Source organism: Equus caballus, chromosome 1 (genome assembly GCF_041296265.1).
Source record: "Equus caballus isolate H_3958 breed thoroughbred chromosome 1, TB-T2T, whole genome shotgun sequence".
Lineage (NCBI taxonomy): Eukaryota > Metazoa > Chordata > Mammalia > Perissodactyla > Equidae > Equus > Equus caballus.
In genome coordinates this window covers 22,361,646-22,383,678 of record NC_091684.1, presented here as the reverse complement: position 1 = coordinate 22,383,678, position 22,033 = coordinate 22,361,646, and the positions used below count along the sequence as shown (strand labels likewise).

Sequence of the window (22,033 nt, the reverse complement as noted above, 5' to 3'; positions counted from 1 at the left end):
AACTTCTTTAATGCTCTTGACTAGTAATTCTATCATCTAATCATTTTTAGGTCGGTTTTGATAGATTGCTTATTCTCCTCACTATAAATCATATTTTTCCTACTTCTTTGCATATCTAATGATGTTTGATGGGATGCCCGACATTTTGAATTTCATCCTGCTGGATGCTAGATATTTTTGTATTCCCATAAATATTCTTGAGCTTGGTTCTGAGATGCAGTTACATTACTTGGAAACAATTTGATCCTTTTGGGCCTTGTTTTTGGTCTCTGTTGGATAGGACCAAGGCAATGTTTCATATGGGGCTAATTTTGTCCTGGTACTGGGACAAAACTTTTGAGTACTCTAACCATGCCCTATAAATTGTGATGTTTTCAATTTGGCTGATGGGAGCAAGAACTACTCCTGGCCCTGTATGAGTTCTGGACGTTATTCCTTCTAATCCATGTGGATAATTTTTTCCCTGGCCTTGAATAGTTTCTTTACACACCTATGCTGATTGGGGCTCAGGTGAAGAAGCCAGGGGGCTATATGGATCTCTAAAGAACTCTCTGGAGTTGTTTCTCTGTGGAGCTGTCTCCAACCTAGCTCTTTGCTCTGTGAATTCTAGTCACCTTAGTCTCCCCAGATTGTCAGCTCCATCTTCTCAACTCGTGGAGTCCACAGTGCTCCACCTGCGGGTCTCCTCTCCCTACGCTGCCTGGAAACTCTCCTGGCAATAAACTGGGCCAATCATGAGACTCACCTTATTTGTTTCTCTCTCTCAGGAATCACTCTTCTTGATTGTCTGTGTCCAATGTCTTGAAAACTGCTGCTTTATATATTGTATTCATTTTTTTTATTGTTTTTGTTTCAAGGTAAATCCAGCCCTTGTTACTCGATCTGTGCTGAAAGTAGCCATATTTAATACACCATAATTAGTAATAACTGTCATTATAATTGAGCAAGAGACATGTGGTGGAATGCTTAACACGTTTTTGTAATTCCTGAACTTGACATGAAGGCATGACCTAGGTCACATTTATCTGAATATCTGCTCTAAGTTAGTCACTATGTTAGACCCATTTTGCATTATATTTTACCTTACCAACTATACCATAAATATACATTATCCTAAAATTATAAATAAAAAATGTAACTGCTAATGTAAGTTCTTGTGTAAGCACCCAGTTCACAAATGGCACAAAAATGATGTCGTAAACCCAGGCCGGTCTAACTTCAAATCTTGCCACCCTTTGAGAAAGACACACTAACAGCAATGTGTCCATTACATGGAATGGTTGAAAAGATTGTGATGTGTCCAGTCTGCACCAGATTTGGTGATAACAGAGACCATGTAAAAGAGGGCATTGTCCTCGCCCCCAAGTAGCTTATAAGCTGTGAGGGAATGGAACACAAATGTAAAATAACTGGAGAGAAAAAAAGTGCTAGACGATGTTCCAGACATGTGACTGAAAGCCAGTGAGAGGAAGACAAAAAGAGAAATTGGTATCTTCTCGCCTTTCTCTGCCATGATAGTGTGTGACTGACTGCCCTCCTCTCCAATTCTGCTCACAAGACTTTCAGGATCAAGCAATTCCTGGCCAAGAAGCAAAAGCACAAACCTCTCGTTCCCAAATGGATTCAGATGAAATTGATAACAAAAGCAGGTACAATTCTAAGAGGAAACACTGCAGAAGAGCCAAGCTGGGCCTAAAAGGAGTTGCACATGAGGTGGCAGATATATTTATGCTGTATCTACATGTCTAGTGTCTTACAATATCAAGCCTAAAACATCACCATTATCTGGAAAGTTGCACATGTTTTATTGGGAAAATAATTTTTCTTTTTGTTTCTATGCTTTTGCATTAGTAGGTTGGTTTAGTAATAAATATGTGAGAACTTTTGCTGGGGAATAAAGGAAAGAAATTGATGTCTTCTCCTTTCTGCCTTTAGGCTGTATTTTTGGACTGTGTTTATGGTGGCAGAGCTGAGCCTGTGCACTCCCTAACGAAGAATTATGTCCTCATCATTAAGACAAATGTCTTTCTTTATTAGAAAACCATTTTCGTTAGGCCTGACTTATGTTTGGCACTACTCGATGTCCCAGGGAAAAGTAAGAGCATACAATGACTTTGCAAGTAGAGCTACAATTGGGTGATGAGGGTGACCTCCTGAGCTTGCTCAGTGGGCTACATAAAGCACCAGAAAGGACGAGAACTGTGGAGTCAGCCAGATATGAATTCAAATTCTAGTTCTTCAACTTACTGGCTTCTCATCTTTGAGAAGATGGCTGATGCTCTCTGAGCCCCAATTGCCTCATCCATAAAAAGGGGCTTATAACATCTACCACCCAGAATTATTGTAGATATTAAATAAGGAAGTAACGTTTTCAGCACAAAAGAGGCACTCAAGAAATTGTAATAGCGGTGGTGGTGATGGTGGTGGTGATGATGGTGACAAGGATGATGCTGAAAATGGTGACTGGCGTGTCTTTCCTTTTGCAGGTGTGGGATAAGAGGCAACATCTTGGAAAGTAGCAGCTAGCCTAATCACAACAATATGGGCATGGCTTTAACTGAGGCCAAAACATAAAGCTCCACACTGGCTGATAGACTTATTTCTTAAGAATATCCATTCATGTTTATAAATCTGAGCTGTCATATGAGATAGGTGGGTAGCATTGACTCCCATCTTTTACAAAGCCTGCCTTTCCTCAGTTCAACCCCCAACTCAAGAACTATAAAGGCTTTCCCACCATTTGGAACTAGTTAGAATACCTCTTCCTAAAATTTAAGGATTTCTACAGTTAATCCTAGGATCAGAGAATCTTCATGCAGGAAAGAGAAATAAAGGGATATCTATTACCAGCTGAGTTGCATGATCTCAGCATCTTGAGTGCCTAACAGAGTCTGACAATGGTAGGAGTGCAATAAATGTTTATTGATTATTGAATATCTAATAGTATTTCCTCCCTCTCCTCTTAGAAGGCAACTCAAAACAAGAAGAAGAACAATAAATGTATGTTCTAACATGGACAAGCTAGACAACATCTGAAACCCTGAACTACAATACATGAGGAAGAGCCAGCAAAGCAGTTGTGGTCAAACAGGAGCAAGGGAGGATGCAGGCAGATAACGCCTACAACTGTGCATTACAAGCAAAGCTGGCAGAGCACTGTTCTTGGGAGCATGTCACACTCTGAGGGGAAAACCAACAATTCTCTGTTGGGAAAACTGGGAATATTGTGCTGAGGTGGCAGTTAGGCGCATCCTTGGACACAGGTAAGCAATGGGAAGCAGCAGCGTTAGGGGGCTGAATAAAGAAACACACCACTGTACCAGCTTTGCAAGAAGGAATCTCTTGATGAGACAGGATAGAGAAAGTAGAGACAGCATTGGTGACATCCTACAGCAACTCATCTCTATTGTCTTGGGAGAAGTAAAAGCAAAACCAAGCTGTACTTACAGGACTGAGTCATAAGAAAACCCACTGTGAACCATGGACTGTCCAGCTAATCCATAACACTACCTGGCTCCTCCATCACATAGAAGTCTTACCAATAGCAAACCTAAGAAGAACTCAGCTCTTTCAAAGATGAGTAATATAAATAAATATCAACCCAGAAAGCATCTATATAAAGGTACCAAAAGGAAAGAAAGAAAAGGACAGGAAGAGGAAAAACAGTGGAAGATGGAAGTTCACTCACCAGATAAATGTTACCATGGATCAGATTTAGAATTTTCTAAATAAGCATGTTGCCAGGAATTTTCTTAAATGAAACTTAATCAAACAATTTCTCAATAAAACAAAAACTCAAAGCAGAGAGCTAAAAGGACTCAAGGAAGATGAGACCATAGAAAGAATGGAAAAACTGTTCCCAGGAGAGAAGTGAAAGAGAAATAGAATACCGTTCCGGAGGTGAAGGTTGTGTTGAAAACAACACAAAGGAGACTAGACATGGCTGAAAGTTCATTAGAAACATGGGGAATAGATTTAAGAAAAAAACAAGCAAAAGTAAATGGGAATCCACAAAAATTAACGGGATAGGAAGAAAATAATAAGTAGAAAAGATCAGACAAATCCAACATATGTAAAATCAATGTTCTTGAAGAATACAGACTCACTGGAGTATTATTACACTGATATGTAAATAATATTGAAGTAAATATTACATGTACGTATGATTTTTCAGAAACAAAAGAAGACATATTTATAGATCAAAAAGTCAAAATACTGTGTCTCTGGAAAGTTTGATGGAGAATAGTCAATGCTAAAATGAAATTCAAACAATTGTCAATAGATGAATGGATAAAGAAATGCGAGATATATATATTTATATATATGCGAGCACACACACACATACATAATGGACTATTATTCAGCCATGAGAAAGAAGGAAATCCTCCCATTTGTGAGAACATGGATGGATCTTGAGGGCATTATGTTAAGTGAGATAAACCAGACAAAGAAAGACAAAAGCTGTATGATCTCTTTTATATGTAGATCTAAAAAAGCCAAACTCAGGAAAACAGAGAGTAGAATGGTGGGTACCGGGGGCCAGGGATTAGGGAAATTGGGGAGATGTTGTTTAAGGGTACAAACTTGCAACTAGTAGATAAATAAGTCCTGAAGATCTAATGCACAGCATAGTGATTATACACAACAGTACTGTGTTATAAGCTTCAAAGTTGCTAAGAGACTAGATCTTCATTGTTCTCACCACAAAAAAGAAATAATGATCATTTGACGTGACAGAGGTGTTAGCTAACGCTACAGTGGTAATCATATTGCAATATAGAAATGTATCAAATCAACACATTGTATTCTTTAAATGTACACGTTATATGTCAATTATGTCTCAATAAAAAATTTAAATTCAAGCAAAATTACTTGACTTCAAAGTTTAAGAATTCTCTGTGCTAGACAAAAAAGATTAAATTATGTTTAAAAAACAATCAACCCACCTCAATCTTATATAGTAAGAGTCAATCTAGAGGACAATGGGGTAATGACTAAAAGTCTTCCAGGAAAGAAAGAATGGAACCAAAAATTTACTTCCCAGCCAAATTACCTCTCTAGTAAAAAGGCAAAAAAACATCTCCAAGCATGCAAGAACTCTGGGAATATAATCTCCATGAATCTTTCTAGAGGTGACTTTCCAGAGGATTCTCAAGGGCAAATTTCAACTAATTAAAAGATGAATAGAGAAACTATTCTAAATTTAGTCTGATTAAGCAAGGAGATAAAACTAAAATAAATACTGAGATCATAGTTACAGAACAGAATGTAAGTGTTTTATAAACCTGACAAAGGGGAAATAATAAAACAAGGCCAGAATAAGAAGGAGGAAATAAAAATGGGACACAGTGTAAGCACACTTACAGCAAGTAAATCAGGTAATAGAAGTCTATGTCAAGAACTGTGAAGAGTCAGAGATTTCACATTGCTTTCAAGCTAACTAGTTATTCTGCCACAGTTTCATGGGTGCTTACAGAAATCCCGAGACTCCTGGGTCAGAGCAAAGCAGCATGAGCTTCATGCTCACATCAGGTCCCTTGTCCTCCAGTTCCTACAGGGACAATGCAGAGCGGCCTGGGTCAACTCTGTGCATGCAGTGGGACTGCCTCATAGCCGAGGAACCCAGAATTTAGGAAACCCCAATCTTTTATAAAGGGTCTATTAGCAAACCTGCCCAATCTTTGCCCCAGAGGGAGACATTATCTTCATTACCTTGGGCAGCCAACGAATCTTCCCTCAGCCCTGGAGGGTGACACTATGTATTCCAAGGTCGTTTGCTGTATAAACACCCGTGAAAAGATTGTCCCCAACAAAAGTTGATACAAGACATGCAGAAACAAAAGAGACCCACAGAGAGTTATTGTTACTCAACTGTATAAAAATACTTAAATGTTTAAAAGTAGGCGCTAAGAAAAATCTCATAATTCACTATAATTGGGAGATGGGTAGGAAAGAGATGAGTTGAGAGAAAGTTGAAGTAGACTGATTTCACCATTGTTCATACTAAGGAGACAAGGGCACTAGGTAAAAATCATGAGTAAGTACACAGAAACAGCCCACAGATATACTTGCAACATGAGAAATAAGGTGTTCAGCATCATTTGTAAAAGCAAAATGCCTATCCGACATTGAAGTTTCAGCTGAAATATCACATTATTGTGGAACACTAGACCAAGTTTGCTGTCTTTGGTATCATCGCCCCTCGCTGCCAAGGTCTCACAACTAGTTACTGATGGAGCTGGTGTTCAGGCCTAAAAGAGCTGGTGTTGGCGTCCACGCTCTTAGTAGCTCGGCTCTGTTGGCCACTCACTATGCATTTAATTACATCCCATTAACACCTGACAGTACAGAGTTTTGCCCTCTAAGTTTTCATAAATACATGCCTTCTCCAATACTCTTGTAAGGTACTCTGGGACATACCTTGTGTTTCCTGAGTATGGCCCCCAGGACCTAGCATAAAACAAATACCCTTTGAAATCATTCAATCCATGATACAGAACACAAAAGAACATTTCAAGAACCCACATAAATGCAGATCGGCCACACTGCCTTCCGGCACACGGGAGCAGACTGAAGGCGAAAAGCCAGTGCTGACTCTATCTCCTGCCCCCACGCACTAGATCATTATCCATCTCTAATGAATTACATGTGAAATTTCTGAGATTATAAAGGGAAATCACATACAGACCTTGAAATAGCTTTAAAGGGTGAATAATGCATGCTCTGTATTTAATACATGAGAATGCAAAATGCAGAAAATTTCACAAAAGAGGCCAAACTCCCCTTCCCTGGAAAGAGGGAGCTTTGTGTCTTCCCACCAATAAATGAATCACTGGTTACTACATATTTTTAAACATCTAAACAGCACCCCAGGGATCCCTAAAGCCTCTTTTTCTCTGATCTTTTTGTTGCAAGCCATTCTCCCAATCATATACGTAATCACCCATGTAAGAGACACCATGGATTTTTTACCCTTCTGAAAAGTGGGCACCACAGCTATATTTCTTATAAAACTGGCTACTATGTTGCAGTTAGAGGAAAAATAAATCTCACCATCCTGATGACAGTCTGTGCAACTGAAGCCAGGATAGAGATGGCTCTGAGAAAATGGACTCTTTGGCAGCACAATTTTAATACTGTCAAATTATTCGGCTTTTTTCTTAAAACCCACTTAATACTTTGCACAGATATTACTTTTGCCATCAAATACCACTTTGGAAAATTTTAATAATTTAGGAACTTTTACACGTTTTTTTTAAAAGGCTAATACAACAAGTGCATTCGATGCCATAAGCAGATAGCCCTCTCATTCTGCAAGTTTTGTGTGGTTGCTTCAGTCAGTATCAGCAATATAGGGCACATGAGGGAAGAGGGCAGCCGGTAAGGAGGCATTTCCAGTAATCTGGAGGCCAGGGAGTCAGCAGCAACACTGAAATGGTTGGGGAGGATGCTGTGACTTTGATTTGGAGAAGAGACTTTTCCTATCCAGCAACAGTCTTATCTTTTACTTTAAAATGGAAATAAAAGGGGCCAGCCCCGTGGCCAAGTGGTCAAGTTCTCGAGCTCCGCATCAGTGGCCCAGGGTTTCGCTGGTTTGGATCCTGGATCCTTGGATCCTCAAGCCATGCTGAGGAAGCGTCCCACATAGCACAACCAGAGGCGCTCACAACTAGAATATACAACTATGTACTGGGGGGGCTTTGGGGAGAAGAAGAAGGGGAAAAAAAAGAAGAAGATTGGCGACAGATGTTAGCTCAGGTGTCAATCTTTAAAAAAATGTAAATAAAAGATCTTGTTGTTACAAAGACTTTAGTGTTTGGGCTGAAGCTCACTGATAAGGGAAATACATTTTCGATGTAAAGATGATGATGATGACGACAGTTGAGCTGATGAGCACTCACCGCATGGCAGGCACTGTCCTAGGGGCTCTACGCCTGCTACCTAGTTTACTTCCTTTAAGGACCACGTGGTGGGTAATATCATTAACCCCATTTTACAGATGTGAAAACTGAGGCCCAGAGTAACTTGGTTAAAGTCACACAGCTAATATGAGTCACAGCTACTGTAACCACTACACTTTACTGGTTCCTAGCAACGACTACCAATTACGTACATGCCAATGGGCCCCACAGTAAGCATTTTCTTACTTGCTCCTCAAAGAAAAAACAAAATGCGGTAGGTCTTTGTATTCTTACTTTATATAAGAGGCAACTGAGGATTATAGAGACCAACAACTTGTCCATATGCACATTGCTCCCATCACCTAATTTTTAACTCTATATTGAAATATGTCTCAGTACATCAAAAGATGTTTAATTTTGTTCATTTTCTGGAATTTAAACTTTCCTCGTTTATTCCAGTGGCAGCTCCTTCCCAAATCGTCTCAGCATGCACAGATTCCTTGCAGTTAGAGAGACTTTTTAGGCCCTGGTAGAAGTCTTCTGGCTTCGGGATCCCAACAATTTACAACCTGCCAACTGGCAACCGTGCTTCTCTGAGAAATAAACTCATGTGGAATCTTGAGAAACCCCTCTTGGGGGATGCAGAAGCTGGGTGAGCCATGGGATGGATGGCTTTGCTGGGGCTCCAGCTTTTCCATGCTGCCTCCAATTGCCCAAATTACAGCTGTGTATTAGACGGAGAGAGGGCTGTGCATTGAGACAATCAGTAAAACCTTTCTTCCCTGAGCCTCAGAGTGATAACTCTGTGACGTATCCCATCTCTCTCCTCCAATACATCCTTCACTCTCGGCATTATCTCCACGGCAATCAGGAATGTTTCCATGACCTTGAGAATATGTATCTCTGCCTTTCTATCGATCTTAGAGTAAATTCATTAACCTAAATTTGTCAAAACATGATGGTTTCCAGCACGCTTTTGAAATAACTTAATGATGAATCATGAAATCCTGGAAATCAAACTGCCCTCTTTCAGACCCATGCTACGCAGCTTGTCACCTGTGTGTACACTTGAGCAAGTTAGCCTCAGCAAGACCCCGCCTCCTTCTTCATCTGTACAATGAGGATAGAAATATAAGGATATTATCAGGGTTGAATGGGATAATGTATGAAAAATAAAATCTGGGACAATGATTGGTCTTCAGAAAGTGCTCAGCAAATGTTAGCTTCACCATTGGAAAGCATGGGGCAACTTTGCGTCCCTTTAGCTGTATATAATGTGTTGATTAAATGGACATGGCAGACATGTCCCAGATTTTACTCTCGAAGGTTCTCAAACCCTTTCCCTTTTGGGAATAGTGATAGCAACTTCCCACAGTGTATGTTCCTTTTACTTTTTCCAGTTGACCCTCTGTGGGTCATCTCAGAAGCCTGGTGGGGAAAATTAGGGAACAGCCAGGTTAGAGAACCTTGTGGTGAAACACATGGATTAATAAATAGCCAACTCACACCCTGCAAGCCACATACCTTTGGTGACTGAAGAGAATTGGCTTTATTCACCAAAGTACTCCCTTCTAAATTACCTTCTTGTTTGAGAAAATGAGCCAGAAGAGATTGAAGAAAACCACCTCTTTCTTATCTTAGGATCTTCAGGGATGGAATGTATGAAGCCCTTTCCTCTTCACACCACCAGATAGGGGGATGGAATGACCAGTTTTCTTCTGAGGAATTTGAGATAAGAGACCTGAGTGAGTGATCGTGAATGTTCAGCTGCTCCACCAGAGGTGCCTCCCTATGAGGCTTGAAATATGATGAGTTCCAGGCAGAGTCAGCCCTCTCTTTGTCTACTACATAGCTGTAATTTGGGCAATTGGAGGCAGCATGGAAAAGCTGGAGCCCCAGCAAAGCCATCCCCAGTGGCTCACCCAGCCTCTGCATCCCCCCAGAGGTGTTTCCCAAGATTCCACATGACTTTATTTTTCAGAGAAGCATGGTTGCCTGTTGGCAGACTTCCTAGATGTGCACTAATCGGAGCAAAGCCCCGTCTGCAACAAATGGCAAAGCTGAATTTTTTTGTGTTGCATTTTTTTTTTTTTTAAAGATTGGCACCTGGGCTAACAACTGTTGCCAATCTTTTTGTTTGTTTGTTTGCTGCTTTATCTCCCCAAACCCCCCCTGTACATAGTTGTATATCTTAGTTGCAGGTCCTTCTAGTTGTGGGATGTGGGACGCCGCCCCAACGTGGACTGACGAGCGGTGCCATGTCCGCGCCCAGGATCTGAACCCTGGGCTGCCACAGCGGAGCGCGCGAACTTAACCACTCGGCCATGGAGCCAGCCCTATGTGTTGCATTTTTTTTAATGATGCTGTCTTCTAACTAATGACAAAGTGATACAAAATCAATACTTCCTACATTTCCCCAATGCATACCATCTAGCCTATGAAACCCATTGACCTGCTATGACACACATGAGCAACTTCTGTACACAGGTCTTCACACCTGCCCCTGAAAGCCTTGGAGTGCTTCTCTTCACCACCATTCCATTATCCATCCTCTAAACCCAGAGCATCATCTAGCCCTTCTGCATGGTTTTCTCTGACAGCTCCTGCTCTCAGTGATGTCTGTCCTCAAAATCCAAAGGAACTTACCATCTCTACCAAGAAATGTTTCTTACACACTGATTATTTACTCATTTTTTGTAAGTTTACATGGACGCGGGGATAAGCAAACAGTCAATGACAAGCTGAAGCTGGGGGTGATTTGGGAAGAGGGGGTGAGGGGAAGGTAGGACAGTCACTGGCTTTGCATTAATCCAAACCCAACTTAGTGCTGCCCAAGAGCAGTTAGTGAGAAACCAGCCAGATTGGTACCTCCCTCAAATTCACTACCTGCCCCTGTTTAAAACGGACTTAGAGGCCCATAAAATCAATTCCAATTAGGGTCCTTTATTCTTATCCAATAAAACTTAAAACTTTCATTTGATCCAGTAAAATTCTTAACATCTTTTTATTTCCCTCTTTAAGAAGTCATTTTTACATGCCATAGATATAACAACTATTTAGTAGTGACAAATATATTCCTATTTAAACAGTTATTGTTATATATTATCAGCTTAAAATGCTTAAAGTTTAAGATCTCATAGAGAAAGAAATTATTTTATTTTTGTTTGTGTGTGTGTGTATGAGGAAGATTGGCCCCGAGCTGACATCTGTTCCCCATCTTCCTCTTTTTGCTTGAGGAAGACTGTCACTGAGCCAACAACTGTGCCAATCTTCTCCTACTTTTGTATGTGGGATGCCACCACAGCATGGCTTGACTAGCAGTGCTAGGTCCACACCTGGAATCCAAACCCGCGAACCCCAGGCCACTGCCAAAGCAGAACATGTGAACTTAACCACTATATCATCGGGCCGGTCCTGGAAATTATTTTATTTACAGGCGTTGGGCTGAGAGACCTAATCTTCCAGGCAGAAATGACCACAATGAGATGAGGCAGGATTTATTAGACTCTATGGCTGGGGTTCCTGTTTCCTCTGAAGGATTACTCCTCCTATATTTGTATATGCATGTTTGTGTATGTGTGTGTCCATGTGTGTGCATGTGTGTACACACGGCGGTTTGCAATGAAAGATTAGAAATGTCTATATGATATGAATCATCTCTCATTACCATCACTAAAATATTCCTCTGAAATCTCTATATCAGAAAAGAGCCTGAAACCCCTAAATATTAAAGGCAACTACCCCTCAGAGAGGTAAAATAAGGAACTTTGATCAGCTACAAATGACTCAATGGGAACATACATATCAAATCTTTTATCTTCTCCAGCAAGTAAGAATAAAGTATTGAGGCCCTGGGAGCTTTGATGGAGGGTACATTGAAACCATAAATTGTAACCTGGCACTTCAGGCTCCATGATGGAAATACCTAGAGCACTGGGCACTACTAGGCTGTTGGTTGGGGGAACAATAACCAGAGACCAGATTTCCAATTTCACAACTTTGCAGAGGCCAGTCCTGTCTCCTAACCAAATCATATTAAAGTTGGGCTTATTTCTGCCCACATGAACAGGCTTCTCCAAGGCTTGATGTGGCCCAGCCCACTGCCCCAGAAGTTGATTGTCTTTTTATTATGAGAACGAAGTCTCTAATGATGTGGGACATTCACCCAGCCCTGTGAGTTTGTTTTCTAATGACAGGAATGGACTTGTATAGACCTAGTCATGCTCTTTTGCTTGGATCATCCTGACATCAAAGTCTAATGAAGAGGCTGGGACACAGGATGAAGTGTAGTTTGTCTGTGGCCATATGATGAGAAGAGGGATCTAAATCATGTGTCTTCTGCTCAACCATTTTTTCATTGGTTCATTCACTTATTCAACTATTCAATAGCTATTTCTTAAGCACACACCTGTGCTGGACACTGGGGATATAGGAGCAAGCAAGAGAGCCCTGGTTCTGCTCTCATGAAGATAAGACCTGGTAGTGGACCAAGACTGAACTTCATTGGTAACATGTCAGCCCACAAGGGCAGTGGAGTCAGCAATTCTGTGTCTGCTTCACTGTGTGCTCAGGAAGCTCTCTTGCCCTCTGAGCCCCAGGTTCCACATCTGGACTTTATACCAGATGCCCACTAAGGTCTGTAATTCTGTTTCTTGTGGACTCCAACCAAATATTACCTGCTGATTGGCACCCATGCTTCTCTGCAGCACAGATGCAACTGGATTCCTGAAAAACACCTCTGGGGGATTCAGAGGTGGGTAAGACTGTGACACTGGAGTGGTTTCACTGAGGACTCTGGCTTTTTTTCCATTTTCTTCCACTTTTCTAAATCACTGCTCTGCACCAGCTAGAGAAAGAAAGATGCATGCCTCTGACACTCTCAGGATGCTTTTTCTGAGTTTCAGAGTGATAAGATGAGAGGAGAGGGTGTGCAACTTAGCGATCCCTCATCCCACCTCCTGTCTTTTCAGGAACTAACCTAAAGTCCAGGGAGTAGAGTGACTTGATTAAGATCTCACAGCAGAAAGAAGCCAGTCTGGGGTCAAGATGTGCATCTCCAGACTTGCAGCGGCATGCTCTTCCTGACACCAGCATGGTGCAACATTGTTCCACTGACCTTGTCATTCAGTCTTCATGCTCCAGTGAGGAAAAGAGCACACTGGGGTCCTTGCTCTCCCACCAATCTGCTGGGCAGCCAAATTACTTAAAACCAATGGTCTCAGTGCCCATAGTTGCAAGAGGAGAGATGTCTAATGCATAACACTGTTGTGTAAACTGAGTGCAGGCCAGTGGTCAGAGAAAAGTGCTTTTAAACTGGACAGTGCTACATTCACAAAAACTACTGGAATCATTGTTTTGGAGAATGGTAGTAGTAGTAATAGCTATAGTAAGTCATGAAGGATGAGCTGCACCCAAGCCCATCAGGATTTTCGTTCCTTAAATATGTTACATCAAAATTGCCTCCATGATGTCCAAAAAAAACATGTTTTATAAAATTAGATTATACCTTTGAATATTTCTGAAATATTTTAGGAATAATTTAAATAAACATTTGTGTACAAAGGATGGTGTCAAGATGGTGGCATAGGTGGACTCTGAACTCATCTCCCTCCATAGACACAACCAATTTACAACTATTCTTCAAAGAATTACCCCTGAAAGAGAACTGAAAACTGGATAAAAAGAATCCCCACAACAGGGACAGTGCTGACTGGGGTGAAAGAGGCATAAATTCCTTTCTAGAGAAAAAAAGCCACCTTTGAGCCATGGTGCTTCATGGCCAGCCAGGAGCAATCTTAACATGTGAACCTTTCCCTGGAAAAGTGGGGGATATGAGCATGGGAGCATTACCACTCTAAGCAGCTTTTGGACTCAGCACAATCGAGACAAGTGTCATAATACCCAGCTTTGCTTGCTATTAACAATAACTGGAAATCCCCCCAGAGAAGCTATTGGACGTAAGGGGGGGAAAAAACCTGCTCTTAAAGGGCCCACACACAAATTCATTCATTGTGGAAAGCAACCTAAAATCACCAGAAAGAAAGGTACACAATCCTTTGGTGAAAAGAGGCTCACTTGATAGGTTCTGGTGCATCTTGGTGAGAGATGAGACACCCCCCATCCCCCAGCTGGGACCACCTTCCCAGGGACTGAGACATTGGCAGCAGCCATTATTTTGCTCCCATGCCTGGGGCTGGCCCCACTCAGCTGCATTACTGAGAGAGCTGACAAGAGCCTGGCAGGCAGGAGGCCTACAGCAATTGTAAGCCCCTGAGCCTAGCAACCGGACATGCTGGGGGCCTACTCACTTAACAGGAATCTGCAACAAGAATGTACTATTAGACCTTGCAGCCACCTGTGCTGGGGCTCCCCATGCCCAATAAACCAACTGAAGGGACCACAGCAGCAACACACAGCTGAGCATTACAACCAGCCAGCCAGGGGGACAGCCTAGCCACCCCAAGAACCTGCAGTGACAGCAAACCTGCCAAAATAGGACACACGTAGCCCACACAGGGGACACTCCTGGAGCATTTGGAACTGGTGACAAGACAGAAGCACACTGCTGGGCCTCATAAGGCACCTCTTACCTAAGGCCACCTTTCCAAGATTGGGAGACATAGCTGACCTACCTAATACACAGATATAATCACAGCGAAAGAAGCAAAATGAGGAGACAAAGGAATATGTTCCAAGTAAAGGAAAAGGACAAAACCCCAGAAAAAGAACTAAACGAAACAGAGAAAAACAATCTACCTGACAAAGAGTACAAACTAATAGTCATAAGGGTGCTCACCGATCTTGGGAGAAGAATGGATGAACTCAGTGAGAACTTCAACAAAGAATTGGAAAATATAAAAAATGAACCAATCAGAAATGAAGAATATAATATTGGAAATGAAAAATTCACTAGAAGGACTCAATAGCACAGTAGATGATACAGGAGAACAGATCAGCAAGCTAGACAAAAGATTAGAGGAAATCACTCAAGCAGAGCAGATAAAAGAAAAAAAGAATCAAAAAAAAAACAGAACAGTCTAAGGGACCTCTGGAACAACATCAATTGCACTAATATCCATATTATACGTGTCCCAGAAAAAGAAGAGAGAGACAAAAGGCAAGAGAATCTAGCTGAAGAAATAATAGCTGAAAACTTTCCTAACCTAAAGAAGGAAACAGACATCCAGGTACAGGAAGAACAGAGAGCACCAAACAAGATAAACCCAAAGCAGCCCACATCAAGGCACATTATAATTAAAATGTCAAGAATTAAAGGTAAAAAGAGAATCTTAAAAGCTGCAAGAGAAAGGCAACAAGTTTCATACAAAGGAAACTCCATAAGTCTATCAGTTGGCTTTTTAGCAGAAACCTTACAGACTAGAAGAGAGTGGCATGATATATTTAAAGTGCTGGAAGGAAAAAACTTACAGCCAAGAATACTCTACCTGGGGGCTGGCCCCATGGCCGAGTGGTTAAGTTAACATGTCCCACTTCAGTAGTCCAAGGTTTCACAGTTTCCAATCCTGGGTGCGGACCTAGCACTGCTAATCAAGCCCTGCTGAGGTGGCATCCCACATAGCAGAACCAGAAGGACCTACAACTAAAATATACAACTACATACTGGAGGGGCTTTGGTGAGAAGAAGAAGAAGAAGAAGGAGAAGAAGGAGGAGAAGGAGAAGGAGAAAGAAGATTGGCAACAAATGTTAGTTAAGGTGCCAATCTTCAAAAAAAAAAATACTCTACCTGGCAAGGTTATCATTCAGAATGGAGGGAGAGATAAACAGTTTCCAAGACAATCAAAAACTGAAGGAGTTTATCACCAAGAAAGCCGACTTACACAAAATGCTGAAGGGACTTATTTAAGTGGAAAAGAGGAGACCATAAACAGGAATAAGAAAATTATCCAAAAAATAAATAAATAAAGTAAAATCACTGGTAAAGGCAAATGTACAGTAAAGGTAACAGATCAAATATAAAGGTCAAAATACAGAAGTACTAAAATGACCTATTTCCATGATAAGACAGTGATGGATACCCATGCACAAAAAAAGAGGTTAGCTATAATATCAAAAACATAAAATGTAGAAGGAAGGGAGTTAAAGAGTAGAGCTTTTAGCAAGAGGTCAACCTAAAGAGACTACCAACTTAATATTGATTGTTATATACATAGCTTATTATGCATGAACCTCATAGTAACTGCTAATCAGAAACCTATAATAAATACACAAAAAATTAAGAGAAAGGAACCCAAACATAATACTAAAGAAAACTATCAAACCATGAGCAGAGAGAGTAAGAAAAGAAGAAAAGAAAAGAGAAGAACTACTAAAATATCAAGAAAAAAATGCCAATAAGTACATTCTTATCAATAGCTACTTTAAATGTCAATGGACTAAATGCTCCAGTCAAAAGGCATGGGGGGGAGCCTGCTCCATAGTGTAGTGATTAAGTGCATGCTTTCTGCTTCAGCAGCCTGGGGTTTGCAGATTTGGACAGGTGCAGACCTAGCAGCACTCATCAAACCACACTGTGGTGGAATCACACATAAAATAGAGGAAGACTGGCACAAATGTTAGCTCAGTGATGATCTTCCTCAAGCAAAATAGGAAAACTGGCAACAGATGTTAGCTCAGGGCTAATGTTCCTCACATACACAAAAAAGGTATAGGGTGGCCAATTGGATAAAAAAAAAAACAAGACCTATATATATGCTGCATTTAAGAGACACACCTCAGACCTAAAGACACTCACAAACTGAAAGTTAAGGAATGGGAAAAGATACTCCATGCAAATGGCAATGAAAAGAAAGCTGGGGTGGCAATACTTATATCAGACAAAATAGACCTTAAAACAAAAACTGTAACAAGAGACAAAGAAGGGCACTACGTAACGATAAAGGGAACAATCCAACAAAAGGATGTAACACTTGTAAATATCTATGCACCCAACATAGGAACACCTAAATATATAAAGCAATTATTAACAGACGTAAAAGGAGAAATACAGTAACACAATAATAGTAGAGGACTTTAACACTCCACTTACACCAATGGATAGATCACCCAAACAGATCAATAAGGAAACATTAGCTTTAAATGACTTATTAGACCAGATGGACTTAGTAGATATATACAGAACATTCTATCCAAAAACCACAGAATACACCTTCTTTTCAAATGCACATGCAACATTCTCCAGGATAGATCACACATTAGGCCACAAAACAAGTCTCAATAAATTTAAGATTGAAATAATACCAAGCATCTCTTCTGACCACAATGGTAGGAAACTAGAAACAACTACAGGAAGAAAATCAGAAAAGCCACAAATATGTGGAGATTAAACAAAATGCTACTGAACAATGATTGGGCCAATGAAGAAACCAAAAAATACCTGGAGACAAATGAAAATGAAAATACAACATGCCAAAATTTATGGGATACAGCAAAAGTGGTTCTAAGAGGAAAGTTTATAGCAATACTGTCCTACCTCAAAAAACAAAAAAAAACCTCAAATAAATAATCTAACAGTGCACCTAAAGTAACTGGAAAAAGAAGAACAAACAAGGCCCAAAATCAGTAGAAGGAAGGAAATAATAAAGATCAGAGCAAAAATAAATGAAATAGAGACTAAAGAGTAATAGAAAAATTCAGTGAAATCAATAGCTTGTTCTTTGAAAAGATAAACAAAATTGACAAACTTTTAGTTAAACTCAAGAAGAACAAAGGAGAGGAGGTTCAAATAAATAAAATCAGAAATGAAACAGAAAAAATTACAATAGACGCCTCAGAAATCAAAAGATTAAAAAAGAATACTATGAAAAGGTATCTGCTGACAAATTGAATAATCTAGAAGAAATGGATAAATTCTTAGAATCATGCAACATTCCAAAGCTGAATCAAGAAGAAATAGAGAATTTGAATAGACAAGTCACCAGTAAGGAGATCGAAACAGTAATCAAAAACCTCCCAAAAAATAGAAGTCCAGAACCAGATGGCTTCCCTGGTGAATTCTACCAAACATTCAAAGAAGACTTAATACCTATCCTTCTCAAATTCTTCCAAGAAATTGAAGAGGAGGGGAAGCTTCCTAACTCATTCCATGAAGTCGATATTACCCTGATACCAAAATAAGACAAGGACAAGAAAGAAAAAGAAAATTACAGGCCAATATCACTGATGAACATTGATGCAAAAATTCTCAACAAAATACTAGCAAAGCAAATACAACAATACATTAAAAAGATCACTCACACAATCAAGTGGGATTTATTCCAAGGATACAAGGATGGTTCAATATCCACAAATCAATCAATGTGATACACCACATTAAAAAATGAAGAATAAAAATCACATGATCATCTTAATAGATGCAGAGAAAGCATTTGACAAGATATAACATCCATTTATGATAAAAACTCTGAATAAAATGGGTTTAGAAGGAAAGTACCTCAATGTAATAAAGGCCATATATGACAAACTCATAGCTAATGTCATACTCAATGGAGAAAAACTGAAAGCTATTCCTCTAGGAACAGGAACCAGACAAGGATGCCCACTTTCACCACTCTTATTTAACATAGTATTGGAAGTCCAAGCAGGAGCAATCAGGCAAGAAAAAGAAATAAAAGGGATCCAAATTTGAAAGGAAGAAGTGAAACTGTCACCACTTGCAGATGACATGATTTTATATATAGAAAACCCTAAAGAATCCACCAAAAACTTTTAGAAATAATAAATGAATATGGTAAAGTCGCAGGATACAAAATCAACATACAAAAATCAGTTGTATTTCCAAACACTAACAATGAAGTAGCAGAAAGAGAAATTAAGAATATAATCCCATTTACAACTGCAACAGAGTAAAGAGTAAAATACCAAGGAATAAACTTAACCAAAGAGGTGAAAGACCTGTATGCTGAAAACTATAAAACGTTGTTGAAAGAAATTGAAGAAGATATAAAGACATGGAAAGATATTCTGTGCTCTTGGATTGGAAGAATTAACATGGTTAAAATGTCCATACTTCCTAAAGCAATCTACACATTCAATGCAATCCTTATCAAAGTTCCAACAACATTTTTCACAGAAATAGAACAAAGAATCCTAAAATTTATATGAAACAACAAAAGACCCTGAATAGCCAAAGCAATCCTAAGGAAAAGAAACAAAGTTGGAGGCATCACACTTTCTGATTTCAAAATATACTACAAAGCTATAGTAATCAAAACAGCATGGTACTGGCACAAAAACAGACACACAGATCAATGGAACAGAATTGAGATCCAAGAAATAAACCAATGCATCTGTGGACAGCTAATTTTCAACAAGGGAGCCAAGAACATACAATGGAGAAAAGAAAGTCTCTTCAATAAATGGTGCTGGGAAAACTGGACAGCCACATGCAAAAGAATGAAAGTAGACCAATATCTTACACCGTACACAAAAATTAACTCAAAATGGATTAAAGACTTGAATGTAAGACCTGAAATGGTGAAACTTCTAGAGAAAAGCATAGGGAGTATTCTCTTCAACATCAGTCTTAGCAGCATATTTTCACATACCATGTCTGACCAGGCAAGTGAAACAGAAGAAAAAATAAACAAATAGGACTACACCAAGCTAAAAAGCTTCTGCCATAGCAAAGCAAACCATCAACAAAACAAAAAGACAACCTAACAACTGGGGGAATATGTTTGCAAACTGTATATCTGATAAAGGGTTAATATCTAAAATCTGTAAAGAACTCATACATCTCAACAGTAAAAAAACTAACAACCCAATTTAAAAATGGGCAAAGGTCTCAACAGACATTTCTCCAAAGAAGATATACAGATGGCCAACAGGCACATGAAAAGATATTCAATATCACTAATTATCAGAGAAACACAAATCAAAACTACAATGAAATATCACTTCACATCCATCAGAATGGGTATAATTAACGAGACAGGAAATAATAAGTGCTTGAGAGGATGTGGAAAGAAGGGAGTTCTCATACACTGCTGGTGGGAATGCAAACTGGTGCCACCCCTATGGAAAACAGTATGAAGATTCCTCAAAAAATTAAGAATAGAACTACCATATGATCCAGCTATTCCACCACTGGGTATTTATCCAAAGAACATGAAAACATGAACATGTAAAGATACATGCACCTCTATGTTCATTATTAACAATAGCCAAAACTTGGAAGCAACCGAGGTGTCCATTAAGGGACGAATGGATAAACAAGATATATACACGATGGAATACTACTCAGCCATAAAAAATGATGAAATCTGGCCATTTGTGACAACATGGATGGACCTTGAGGGTATTATGCTAAGTGAAATAAGTCAGAGGGAGAAAGTCAAATACTGTATGATCTCACACATAAACAGAAGATAAAAACAACCACACACAAACACATAGAGACGGAGATTGGATTGGTGGTTACCGGAGGGGAAGGGGAGAGGAAGGAGGGTGAAAGAGGAGCATATGTATGGTGATGGATTGCAATTAGTCTTTGAGTGGTGAACATGATGTAATCTATACAGAAATCGAAATAGAATGATGTATACCTGAAATTTTTATAATGTTAAAAACCAATGTTACCACAATAAAAAAAATAAGGAAACGAGCCAGATTCCAAGGCTTCACAACTTATGTAAAACACAATAAAGCATGTGCTAAAGTTCTGCATAAAAAAAAGGTTTGTGTCCAAAACACAAAAGAGTATTGTCAGAAGACCGGCAGCTCACCCATGAGGGCATCTGCCATCACTTTTATCACTAATGTGATGTCACACGGGTACCCTTGTGTGCTGTGAGTGTGTAAGTAGACCACTCACCTGGGACACTGACTCTGGAGAAAGCTGACTTTCCATGTTTAGACTTGTTGCTCTAATGCATTGGATTTATCATTATTGTTGTTATTAGCATAGGATTAGCCTTAGCATTTTTGAGAGGGAGGTTTGTGCTTCCAAGGGGTTTGTGTCCTGGCGTGCTATGGACATGGGTATCAGTTAAGGAAAACACCATTCCAGGAAAAACTAGAATATGAACCACCCAGACCCTACTCTTCCAGCCCCTGGGAGAGCATTTATTTAGGGACAGTGCCAGCCCTGGAGTCAGAAAACCAGTTTCTGCTGTCTCTTCAGCATCCCCCAGCAGTCTCTCTGGATCTCAGTTTCTTCTTAAATACATGGAGACAATATCCTTTTCTCCTCTTCATAAAGGATTTTGAGAAGAAAATGAAAAGCAAAATAAAAGTTATTATGAATATGGAATGCTTAAAAAGAATGAAGCACGAGGTAAATTGTATAATATAGAGAGAAATTAGCCAATACTTATATAGTCTTTATTTTACGCCAGACAACATTCTAAGCACTTTGCATAAAATAAACACTATTAGTAATAACAATAAAGAGTAAATTTAACAGAAATTTATCCATATAGATATTCACAATTTTTAAGCAAAGAATCAGTACTTTTCACCTCTCTGCACCCACCACTTCATCCTGATTCCAGGAGAGAAGTAGAAGTGTTACTGAGCCTCACGTGATCTGTAGTAAAATCAGTCCAGACTGTTCTACCCTAAACACTTCATTCCCTTGAGCAAATGGCTCCTGATCTTTGTGGTCCTCAATTCGGTGGACGGAAAACTAGTCTTTCCCAGAAGGGAAGGGAGTGAAATCGTATCCTCTCCTTCTGATATAATCCCTATGCCAGGATTAAGTCATTGGCTGAAGTTGTAAAACCCATGGACAAAAAGGTAATTTTAAATACACATTTCATTCCATTTGTGATTATTTCAAAGGACTTCAGGGTTGATCGGGGGACATGAATGATACCGAACCCGAAGTGAGTTTGCTCACCCGTTGCACAGCAAGCCAATCTCTGACACTGGGTGTGGTGGAAGAAAGTAGGAATTTTATTTTTGCACAGCACTGAGCAAGGAGAGAGGGCAGCTAAGTCTGAAATCCCAAACTCCCCAAAAAGCTAAAAGGAAGGGTTTTTATTTGGGGTTTTAGGTAGGGGAGGGGGCGCATATGACCTTGCTGGTCATCAGCTTTCCCACCAGCCTATATCTCTTTGCCAGGAGGAGATAATCCAGGTGCTTGTCCTTGGCTGTGTCTGTCTCCATGGAG

The 22,033-nt window shown here is 39.8% G+C and overlaps 1 pseudogene; it reads left to right on the top strand.

Moving 5' to 3' along the window:
- Positions 1–1,528: 1,528 nt before the first annotated feature.
- LOC100629407 (large ribosomal subunit protein eL39-like) lies at positions 1,529–2,526 on the top strand (annotated as a pseudogene).
- Positions 2,527–22,033: the final 19,507 nt, after the last annotated feature.